This window comes from Arachis stenosperma, chromosome 9 (assembly GCF_014773155.1).
Source record: "Arachis stenosperma cultivar V10309 chromosome 9, arast.V10309.gnm1.PFL2, whole genome shotgun sequence".
Classification (NCBI taxonomy): domain Eukaryota; kingdom Viridiplantae; phylum Streptophyta; class Magnoliopsida; order Fabales; family Fabaceae; genus Arachis; species Arachis stenosperma.
The window spans coordinates 114,649,313-114,661,666 of record NC_080385.1 but is presented as its reverse complement, the minus strand read 5'-3'; the positions used below and the strand labels follow the sequence as shown (position 1 = coordinate 114,661,666).

Below are 12,354 nucleotides of genomic sequence, written 5' to 3'. Positions count from 1 at the left end.
GATTGATAAGGGCTCAGAATTTTTCCCCTTACAGTGAACTTTTTTCCTGTCCTTTCATGAATGAGCTCCACATGCTTTAGAGATAGGATACGACTCACTGTATGTGGTATGAATGGTTTCTTGGTGAAGACAACTCTCATGCCAGGTGAGAAGCCTTCAGTGGGGACTTTCTTGTCCCTCCAGCCTTTAGGTACTTTCTTCTTAGTACCTTTGTTCTCAGTGCTTGTGAATGGTTGCCCAACACCAAACATAGAATTGATGTTTGGGGGCTTAGTAAAGCTCTGCATTGAAAGAGAGGGTTGGAACACTAGGTGTTGCACAATTATCTCTCTTTTTTTCAGAGGGAGAGTTGGGATGAGGCATCTTAAACAAGATGTGTCCTCCCCTAGTTGTAAAATTAGTTCTTCCTTTGCTACATCAATGATAGCATTGGCAGTGGCTAGGAAAGGTCTGCCAAGGATAACAAAGTCATCCTTATCTTCCCTAGTATCCAAAATGATAAAGTTTGCAGGGATGTAGTGGTTTTCAATCTTCACCAAGACATCCTCTACTAAGCCATATGCTTTCTTCATTGATTTGTCTGCCATCTTTAGTGAGATGTTTGCAGCTTGTACCTCAAGGATTCCCAGCTTCTCCATTACAGAGAGTGCCATAAGGTTTATGCTTGACCCTAGGTCACATAGAGCCTTCTCAAAGGTCATGGTGCCTATGGTGCAAGGAATTAGGAAGCGTCCACTGTACCAAAGCATTGAGTTCTTTGACAAGCACTGGAGGTTCTTCCTCCAAAGGTTTTGTACCAAATATCTTGGCATTTAGTTTCATGAGAGCTCCTAGGTACCAAGGAACTTGCTCTTCCCTAGTGTCTTCATCCCCATCAGAGGATGAGTATTCATCAGAACTCATGCACTGCAGGAGTGCATGCAAGGAAACCTCTATGGTCTCTATATGAGCCTTGGCTTCCTTTAATTCCTGGGTAGGAATTTCTTTAATGGATGCTGAACACTCAGTAAGTCTGCTGTTACTAGCGTTCAATGCTAGTTCTGGTGGTTCTTTGGGCGTTGAACGCCCATCGAGCATCTCTTCACTGGCATTTAATGCCAGTTCCCTTGCAAAATTGGGCATTGAACGCCCAAAACCAGTGCTCCCTAAACCACTGGCATTTAACGTCAGTTTGGGCGTTGAACGCCCAGTGAGGTATTCCTCACTAGTGTTCAACGCCAGCTTCTGTGCCAGCTTGGGCGTTGAACGCCCAGTGAGATGCTCTTCACTGGCGTTCAACACCATCCCAATCTCTCTAGATTCGGCCTCAGCCTCTATGGTGATGGCTGATGGATAGAAAAATGTCGGTTAAGAAATTCTTTTAAAGATAGCATTGCAAGTACAATCTTAACCGACGAAATTCCCACTATCAATTTAAAAGTATGTCACAATTAAGAATAAATAACAGGGAGTAGAATCCTGGGTCGTTTCCATAAGAGTTGACACAAGGTGCAATTTATGGGCTAGGATTTTTCTGAGTAATTTTAGAATTGGAAAATGGAAAAATAAATGGCTATCAATTAAAGCAATAAATAATAACAAGAAATGTTATGTATTTGAAATAAAAGGCCTTGGTCAGGGGAGATAATTGGGGTTTCTATCCTTGTTGCCTTTCCCAAGTATGATAGTAAAGGTTCATTGCTTCTACTTAGTTATCCTCTAACAATTGAAGAAAAGTAAAGTGGTTGTCACTAACTCTGATTCACAAGTCCTAGTCACTTCATAAAGAAGGACTAGAGTTGGTGAAAATCGAGTTAGCCCGCAATTCCCAATTACAGATCACACTTGAGTATCACAACTCAAGGGATCCCAATTAATCAACCCCTAAGCCAAGTTGAGAGCTTTAAGTCATTAACATGAATTCCTTTTTCAGAAACATATAATAGGAATAAATAAAAGACATGGTAATTTGGTGCGCGAAATTGTGATCACTACAACTTCGCACAACTAACCAGCAAGTGCACTGGGTCGTCCAAGTAATAAACCTTACGCGAGTAAGGGTCGATCCCACGGAGATTGTTGGTATGAAGCAAGCTATGGTCACCTTGTAAATCTTAGTCAGGCAGACTCAAATGGGTATAGATGATGAATAAAACATAAAGATAAAGATAGAGATACTTATGTATATCATTGGCGAGAGCTTCAGATAAGCGTATGAAGATACTTTGTCCCTTCCGTCTCTTTGCTTTCCTACTGTCTTCATCCAATCCTTCTTACTCCTTTCCATGGCAAGCTTATGCAAGGGTTTCACCGTTGTCAGTGGCTACCTCCCATCCTCTCATTGGAAATGTTCAACGCACCCTGTCACGGCACGACTATCCATCTGTCGGTTCTCAATCAGGCCGGAATAGAATCCAATGATTCTTTTGCGTCTGTCACTAACGCCCCGCCCTCAGGAGTTTGAAGCTCGTCACAGTCATTCAATCATTGAATCCTACTCAGAATACCACAGACAAGGTTAGACCTTCCGGATTCTCTTGAATGCCGCCATCAGTTCTGGCCTATACCACGAAGACTCTGATCTCACGGAATGGCTGGCTCGTTTGTCAGACGAGCGCTCGGTTGTCAGGCGATCAACCATGCATCGTGTATCAGGAATCCAAGAGATATTCACCCAATCTAAGGTAGAACGGAGGTGGTTGTCAGTCACACGTTCATAGGTGAAAATGATGATGAGTGTCACGGATCATCACATTCATCAAGTTGAAGAACAAGTGATATCTTGGAACAAGAACAAGCGGAATTGAATAGAAGAACAATAGTAATTGCATTAATACTCGAGGTACAGCAGAGCTCCACACCTTAATCTATGGTGTGTAGAAACTCCACCGTTGAAAATACATAAGAACAAGGTCTAGGCATAGCCGTGAGGCCAGTCTCCCAAAGAGGGTTCAATCATAAAAACATGATCAAAAGATGAAAATACAATAGTAAGAGGTCCTCTTTATAGGGAACTAGTAGCTTAAGAATTACAAAGATGAGTAATTGACATAAAAATCCACTTCCGGGCCCACTTGGTGTGTGTTTGGGCTGAGCATTGAAGCATTTTCGTGTAGAGACTTCTCTTGGAGTTAAACGCCAGCTTTTGTGCCAGTTTGGGCGTTTAACTCCCATCCTTGTGCCAGTTCCGGCGTTTAACGCTGGGAAATCTGAAGGTGACTTTGAACGCCGGTTTGGGCCATCAAATCTTGGGCAAAGTATGGACTATCATATATTGCTGGAAAGCCCAGGATGTCTACTTTCCAACGCCATTAAGAGCGCGCCAATTGGGCTTCTGTAGCTCCAGAAAATCCACTTCGAGTGCAGGGAGGTCAGAATCCAACAGCATCTGCAGTCCTTTTTAGTCTCTGAATCAGATTTTTGCTCAGGTCCCTCAATTTCAGCCAGAAAATACCTGAAATCACAGAAAAACACACAAACTCATAGTAAAGTCCAGAAAAGTGAATTTTAACTAAAAACTAATAAAAATATACTAAAAACTAACTAAATCCTACTAGAAACATACTGAAAACAATGCCAAAAAGCGTATAAATTATCCGCTCATCACAACACCAAACTTAAATTGTTGCTTGTCCCCAAGCAACTAAAAATCAAATAAGATAAAAAGAAGAGAATATGCAACGAACTTCAAAAACATCTATGAAGATCAGTATTAATTAGATGAGCGGGGCTTTTAGCTTTTTGCCTCTGAATAGTTTTGGCATCTCACTTTATCCTTTGAAATTCAGAATGATTGGCTTCTTTAGGAACTCAGAATCCAGATAGTGTTATTGATTCTCTTAGTTAGGTATGATGATTCTTGAACACAGCTACTTATTGAGTCTTGGCCGTGGCCCAAAGCACTCTGTCTTCCAGTATTACCACCGGATACATACATGCCACAGACACATAATTGGGTGAACCTTTTTAGATTGTGACTCAGCTTTGCTAGAGCCCCAATTAGAGGTGTCCAGGGTTCTTAAGCACACTCTTTTTGCCTTGGATCACAATTTTATTTCTTTCCCTTTTTTTTCTTTCTTTTTTTTTCTTTCTTTTTCTCTCTCTTTTTTTTTCGTTTTTCTCTTTCTTTTTTTTTTGTATTCACTGCTTTTTCTTGCTTCAAGAATCATTTTTATGATTTTTCAGATCCTCAGTAACATGTCTCCTTTTTCATCATTCTTTCAAGAGCCAACATTCATGAACCACAAATTCAAAAGACATATGCACTGTTTAAGCATACATTCAGAAAACAAAAGTGTTGCCACCACATCAAAATAATTAAACTGTTATAAAATTCAAAATTCATGCAATTCTTTTCTTTTTCAATTAAGAACATTGTTTATTTAAGAAAGGTGATGGATTCATAGGACATTCATAACTTTAAAGCATAGACACTAAGACACTAATGATCATAAGACACAAACATGGATAAACATAGGCATGAAAATTCGAAAAACAAGAAAATAAAGAACAAGGAGATTAAAGAACGGGTCCACCTTAGTGATGGCGGCTTGTTCTTCCTCTTGAAGATCCTATGGAGTGCTTGAGCTCCTCAATGTCTCTTCCTTGTCTTTGTTGCTCCTCTCTCATGATTCTTTGATCTTCTCTAATTTCATGGAGGAGGATGGAATGTTCTTGGTGCTCCACCCTTAGTTGTCCCATGTTGGAACTCAATTCTCCTAAGGAGGTGTTGATTTGATCCTAATAGTTTTGTGGAGGAAAGTGCATCCCTTGAGGCATCTCAGGGATCTCATGATGAGAGGGGTCTCTTGTTTGCTCCATCCTTTTCTTAGTGATGGGCTTGTCCTCATCAATGAGAATGTCTCCCTCTATGTCAACTCCAACTGAATAACAGAGGTGACAAATGAGATGAGGATAGGCTAATCTTGCCAAGGTAGAGGACTTGTCCGCCACCTTATAGAGTTCTTGGGCTATAACCTCATGAACTTCTACTTCTTCTCCAATCATGATGCTATGAATCATGATGGCCCGGTCTAGAGTAACTTCAGACCGGTTGCTAGTGGGAATGATTGAGCGTTGGATAAACTCCAACCATCCTCTAGCCACGGGCTTGAGGTCATGCCTTCTTAATTGAACCGGCTTCCCTCTTGAATCTCTCTTCCATTGGGCGCCCTCTTCACAAATGTCAGTGAGGACTTGGTCCAACCTTTGATCAAAGTTGACCCTTCTTGTGTAAGGATGTTCATCTCCTTGCATCATGGGCAAGTTGAATGCTAACCTCACATTTTCCGGACTAAAATCTAAGTATTTCCCCCGAACCATTGTAAGCCAATTCCTTGGGTTCGGGTTCACACTTTGATCATGGCTCTTGGTGATCCATGCATTGGCATAGAACTCTTGAACCATTAAGATTCTGACTTGTTGAATGGGGTTGGTAAGAACTTCCCAACCTCTTCTTTAGATCTCATGTCGGATCTCCGGATATTCACTCTTTTTGAGTGAAAAAGGGACCTCGGGGATCACCTTCTTCAAGGCCACAACTTCATAGAAGTGGTCTTGATGCACCCTTGAGATGAATCTCTCCATCTCCCATGACTCGGAGGTGGAAGCTTTTGCATTCCCTTCCCTCTTTCTAGAGGTTTCTCCGGCCTTGGATGCCATAAATGGTTATGGAAAAACAAAAAGCAATGCTTTTACCACACCAAACGTAAAAGGTTTGCTCGTCCTCGAGCAAAAGAAGAAAGAAGAGAGTAGAAGAAGAAGAAATGAGGAAGAAGGGAATGGCTTTGTGTTCGGCCAAAGAGGGGGAGAAGTGGTGTTTAGGTTGTGTGAAGATGAAGGAGTGAAGAAGGGTTTATATGGGATAGGGGGGCTCATGGTTCGGTCATGTATGGGTGGGTTTGGGAGGGAAAGTGGTTTGAATTTGAAGGGTGAGGTAGGTGGGGTTTTATGAAGGATGGATGTGAGTGGTGAAGAGAAAGATGGGATTGGATAGGTGAAGGTTTTTTTTTGGGGAAGAGGTGTTGAGGTGATTGGTGAAGAAGAGAGAGAATGGTGGGGTAGGTGGGGATCCTGTGGGGTCCACAGATCCTGAGGTGTCAAGGAAAAGTCATCCCTGCACCAAATGGCATGCAAAATTGCGTTTTTAGCCAATTCTGGCGTTAAACGCCGGGCTGGTGCCCATTTCTGGCGTTTAACGCCAGGTTCTTGCCCTTTTCTGGCGTTTAACGCCAGTCTGGTGCCCCTTTCTGGCGTTAAACGCCCAGAATGGTGCCAGACTGGGCGTTAAACGCCCAACTGCTAGCCTTACTGGCGTTTAAACGCCAGTAACATCTTCCTCCAGGGTGTGCTATTTTTCTTTCTGTTTTTCATTCTGTTTTTGCTTTTTCAATTGTTTTTGTGACTTCTCATGATCATCAACCTACAAAAAAACATAAAATAACAAAGGAAAATAGGTAAAATATAACATTGGGTTGCCTCCCAACAAGCGCTTCTTTAATGTCAGTAGCTTGACATAGGGCTCTCATGGAGCCTCATAGATGCTCAGAGCAATGTTGGAACCTCCCAACACCAAACTTAGAGTTTGAATGTGGGGGTTCAACACCAAACTTAGAGTTTGGTTGTGGCATCCCAACACCAAACTTAGAGTTTGACTGTGGGGGCTCTGTTTGACTCTGCCTTGAGAGAAGCTCTTCATGCTTCCTCTCCATGGTGACAGAGGGATATCCTTGAGCCTTAAACACAAAGGATCCTTCATTCACTTGAATGATCAATTCTCCTCTGTCCACATCAATCACAGCCTTTGCTGTGGCTAGGAAGGGTCTGCCAAGGATGATGGATTCATCCATGCATTTCCCAGTCTCTAGGACTATGAAATCAGCAGGGATGTAATGATCTTCAATTTTCACCAGAACATCCTCTACAAGTCCATAAGCTTGTTTTCTTGAATTATCTGCCATCTCTAGTGAGATTCTTGCAGCTTGCACCTCAAAGATCCCTAGCTTCTCCATTATAGAGAGAAGCATGAGGTTTACACTTGACCCTAAGTCACACAGAGCCTTCTTGAAGGTCATGGTGCCTATGGTACAAGGTATTGAAAACTTCCCAGGATCTTGTCTCTTTTGAGGTAATTTCTGCCTAGACAAGTCATCCAGTTCTTTGGTGAGCAAAGGAGGTTTGTTCTCCCAAGTCTCATTTCCAAATAACTTGTCATTTAGTTTCATGATTGCTCCAAGGTATGTAGCAACTTGCTCTTCAGTGACATACTCATCCTCTTCAGAGGAAGAATACTCATCAGAGCTCATGAATGGCAGAAGTAAGTCCAATGGAATCTCTATGGTCTCATTTTGAGCCTCAGATTCCCATGGTTCCTCATTAGGGAACTCATTGGAGGTCAGTGCGCGCCCATTGAGGTCTTCCTCAGTGGCGTTCACTTCCTTTCCTTCCTCTCCAAATTCGGCCATGTTGATGGCCTTGCACTCTCCTTTTGGATTTTCTTCTGTATTGCTTGGAAGAGTACTGGGAGGGAGTTCAGTAACTTTCTTGCTCAGCTGTCCCACTTGTGCCTCCAAGTTTCTAATGGAGGACCTTGTTTCATTCATGAAACTTTGAGTGGTTTTGATCAGATCAGAGACCATGGTTGCTAAGTCAGAGTGGTTCTGCTCAGAATTCTCTGTCTGTTGCTGAGAAGATGATGGAAAAGGCTTGCCATTGCTAAACCTCTTTCTTCCACCATTATTATTGTTGAAACCTTATTGAGGTCTCTGTTGATCCTTCCATGAGAAATTTGGATGATTTCTCCATGAAGAATTATAGGTGTTTCCATAGGGTTCTCCTAGGTAATTCACCTCTTCCATTGAAGGGTTCTCAGGATCATAGGCTTCTTCTTCAGATGAAGCATCCTTAGTACTGCTTGGTGCGTTTTGCATTCCAGACAGACTTTGAGAAATCAAATTGACTTGTTGAGTCAATATTTTATTCTGAGCCAATATGGCATTCAGAGTATCAATCTCAAGAACTCCTTTCTTCTGATTTGTCCCATTGTTCACAGGTTTCCTTTCAGAAGTGTACATGAACTGGTTATTTGCAACCATTTCAATTAGTTCTTGAGCTTCTGTAGGCGTCTTCTTCAGATGAAGAGATCCTTCAGCAGAGCTATCCAAAGACATCTTGGATAGTTCAGAGAGACCATCATAGAAAATGCCTATGATGCTCCATTCAGAAAGCATGTCAGAAGGACATTTTCTGATTAATTGTTTGTATCTTTCCCAAGCTTCATAGAGGGATTCACCTTCCTTCTGTCTGAAGGTTTGGACTTCCACTCTAAGCTTACTCAATTTTTGAGGTGGAAAGAACTTTGCCAAGAAGGCATTGACTAGCTTTTCCCAAGAGTTCAGGCTGTCTTTAGGTTGTAAGTCCAACCATATTCTAGCTCTGTCTCTTACAGCAAAAGGGAATAGCATAAGTCTGTAGACCTCAGGGTCAACCCCATTAGTCTTGACAGTGTCACAGATTTGCAAGAATTCAGCTAAGAACTGATGAGGATCTTCCAATGGAAGTCCATGGAACTTGCAATTCTGTTGCATTAGAGAAACTAATTGAGGCTTAAGCTCAAAGTTGTTTGCTCCAATGGCAGGGATAGAGATGCTTCTCCCATAGAAGTCGGGAGTAGGTGCAGTAAAGTCACCCAGCACCTTCCTTGCATTGTTGGCATTGTTGTTGTTTTCGGCTGCCATGTCTTCTTCTTTGAAGATTTCTGTTAGGTCCTCTACAGAGAGTAGTGCCTTAGCTTCTCTTAGCTTTCGCTTCAAGGTCCTTTCGGGTTCAGGGTCAGCTTCAACAAGAATGCCTTTGTCTTTGTTCCTGCTCATATGAAAGAGAAGAGAACAAGAAAATATGGAATCCTCTATGTCACAGTATAGAGATTCCTTGAGGTGTCAGAGGAAAAGAAAATTAGAAGGAAGAGGTAGAAGAATTCGAACTTAGTCAGATAGAGTTCGAATTGTGCATTGAGGAGGAGTAGTACTCCATAAATAGAAGGATGTAAGAAGAGGGGAAGAAATTTCGAAAACTAAATTAAAAAGATTTTAAAAATATTTTGAAAAACTTCAATTGATTTTCGAAAACCAAGAGTGGGAAAGAAATCAAGTAATTTTTTGAAAAAGATTTTGAAATTAGAAATTAAAAAGATATGATTGAAAACTATTTTGAAAAAGATGTGATTAAAAAGATTTAATTGAAAAGTTATGGTTTTAAAAAGATATGATTGAAAAGATATGATTTGAAAACAATTTTTCAAAAAAAATATTTGATTTTAAAAATTAATGACTTGCCTAACAAGAAAAGATATGATTCAAACATTAAACCTTTCTCAACAGAAAAGGCAACATACTTGAATTGTTCAATCAAATCATTAATTGTTAGCAAGTATCTTTGAAAAAGGAAAGAAATTGATTTTGAAAAAGATTTGATTGAAAAGATATGATTTGATTTTGAAAAATTTTGAAAACTTGAAAAAAATTTATTCGAAAACAAAATCCTCCCTCTTGTGCCATCCTGGCGTTAAACGCCCAGAATGGTGCACATTCTGGCGTTTAACGCCCAATGCACTACCTTTTTGGGCGTTAAACGCCCAACCAGGCACCCTGGCTGGCGTTTAAACGCCAGTCTGTCCTTCTTCACTGGGCGTTTTAAACGCCCAGCTTTTTCTGTGTAATTCCTCTGCTGCATGTTCTGAATCTTCAGTTCCCTGTACTATTGACTTGAAAATAGAACCAAGATCAAATAAACAATGCATGAAAGACACCAAACTTGAAATAAGACACTAGACTCAACAAGAAACATAAAATCTTTTTTGGTTTTTATGGTTTTGTAATTTTTTTGTGTTTTTTCGAAAATTATATGAAAATAGAAAATAAAGGTTTCAGAATTCTTAATTTGAATTCCAGGAATCATTGCAATGCTAGTCTAAGACTCCGGTCCAGGAATTAGACATGGCTTCACAGCCAGCCAAGCTTTCAAAGAAAGCTTCGGTCTAAAACACTAGACATGGCCAATAGCCAGCCAAGCCTTAGCAGATCATTGCTCCAACAGCAAGATTCAACAAGCTCTTGTGATGATAAGTTGAAACCTCAGTCCAATAAGATTAGACATGGCTTCTCAGCCAGCCAGATTCCAACAGATCATCATGAAACTCTAGAATTCATTTTTAAAGAAATTCTGAAAAAAAAGATTACCTAATCTAAGCAACAAGATGAACCGTCAGTTGTCCATACACGAAACAATCCCCGGCAACGGCACCAAAAACTTGGTGCACGAAATTGTGATCACTACAACTTTGCACAACTAACCAGCAAGTGCACTGGGTCGTCCAAGTAATAAACCTTACGCAAGTAAGGGTCGATCCCACGGAGATTGTTGGTATGAAGCAAGCTATGGTCACCTTGTAAATCTTAGTCAGGCAGACTCAAATGGGTATAGATGATGAATAAAACATAAAGATAAAGATAGAGATACTTATGTATATCATTGGTGAGAGCTTCAGATAAGCGTATGAAGATACTTTGTCCCTTCCGTCTCTTTGCTTTTCTACTGTCTTCATCCAATCCTTCTTACTCCTTTCCATGGCAAGCTTATGCAAGGGTTTCACCGTTGTCAGAGGCTACCTCCCATCCTCTCATTGGAAATGTTCAACGCACCCTGTCACGGCACAGCTATCCATCTGTCGGTTCTCAATCAGGCCGGAATAGAATCCAATGATTCTTTTGCGTCTGTCACTAACGCCCCGCCCTCAGGAGTTTGAAGCTCGTCACAGTCATTAAATCATTGAATCCTACTCAGAATACCACAGACAAGGTTAGACCTTCCGGATTCTCTTGAATGCCGCCATCAGTTCTGGCCTATACCACGAAGACTCTGATCTCACGGAATGGCTGGCTCGTTTGTCAGACGAGCGCTCGGTTGTCAGGCGATCAACCATGCATCGTGTATCAGGAATCCAAGAGATATTCACCCAATCTAAGGTAGAACGGAGGTGGTTGTCAGTCACACGTTCATAGGTGAGAATGATGATGAGTGTCACGGATCATCACATTCATCAAGTTGAAGAACAAGTGATATCTTGGAACAAGAACAAGCGGAATTGAATAGAAGAACAATAGTAATTGCATTAATACTCGAGGTACAGCAGAGCTCCACACCTTAATCTATGGTGTGTAGAAACTCCACCGTTGAAAATACATAAGAACAAGGTCTAGGCATAGTCGTGAGGCCAGCCTCCCAAAGAGGGTTCAATCATAAAAACATGATCAAAAGATGAAAACACAATAGTAAGAGGTCCTATTTATAGGGAACTAGTAGCTTAAGAATTACAAAGATGAGTAATTGACATAAAAATCCACTTCCGGGCCCACTTGGTGTGTGTTTGGGCTGAGCATTGAAGCATTTTCGTGTAGAGACTTCTCTTGGAGTTAAACGCCAGCTTTTGTGCCAGTTTGGGCGTTTAACTCCCATCCTTGTGCCAGTTCCGGCGTTTAACGCTGGGAAATCTGAAGGTGACTTTGAACGCCGGTTTGGGCCATCAAATCTTGGACAAAGTATGGACTATCAAATATTGCTGGAAAGCCCAGGATGTCTACTTTCCAACGTCGTTGAGAGCGCGCCAATTGGGCTTCTGTAGCTCCAGAAAATCCACTTCGAGTGCAGGGAGGTCAGAATCCAACAGCATCTGCAGTCCTTTTCAGTCTCTGAATCAGATTTTTGCTCAGATCCCTCAATTTCAGCCAGAAAATACCTGAAATCACAGAAAAACACACAAACTCATAGTAAAGTCCAGAAAAGTGAATTTTAACTAAAAACTAATAAAAATATACTAAAAACTAACTAAATCCTACTAGAAACATACTGAAAACAATGCCAAAAAGCGTATAAATTATCCGCTCATCATAATTCTGAGAAATTAATTAAATAATAAAATGGCACGAACAATAATTAATACGAATCAAACAAGCAATATAAACTGGGTCTAAATCGGCCCAGAAATTGCCCCCAGCAAGTTCTGTTAAGTGCAGCACGTGATGCACTGTCACGCGTACACATCGGCCACGTGTATGCATCAGTCACGCATATGCGTCTGTGTAAGACGCTCCAAGTGACGCACACGCATCATCCATGCGTGTGCGTCGTTGCTCGCTTCTCAGCTCCTTAGTTTCTTGTGTTCCTTCCACTTTAACATGCTTCATCTTCATCCTTTGAGCCATTCATGCCCTATAAACCTGAAAACACTTAATAAACACATCACGACATTGAATGGTAATAAAGGAGAATTAAAAATTAACAGTTTTAAGGCCTAGGAAGCAAGTTTTCAATAATAAGACA

The 12,354-nt window shown here is 41.1% G+C and overlaps 1 non-coding gene across 1 annotated transcript; it reads left to right on the top strand.

Moving 5' to 3' along the window:
* Positions 1 to 8,201: 8,201 nt before the first annotated feature.
* On the top strand, positions 8,202 to 8,309 carry LOC130953963 (small nucleolar RNA R71). Its single transcript, XR_009076121.1, has one exon. It is a non-coding gene; the product is annotated as a small nucleolar RNA R71 (small nucleolar RNA).
* Positions 8,310 to 12,354: the final 4,045 nt, after the last annotated feature.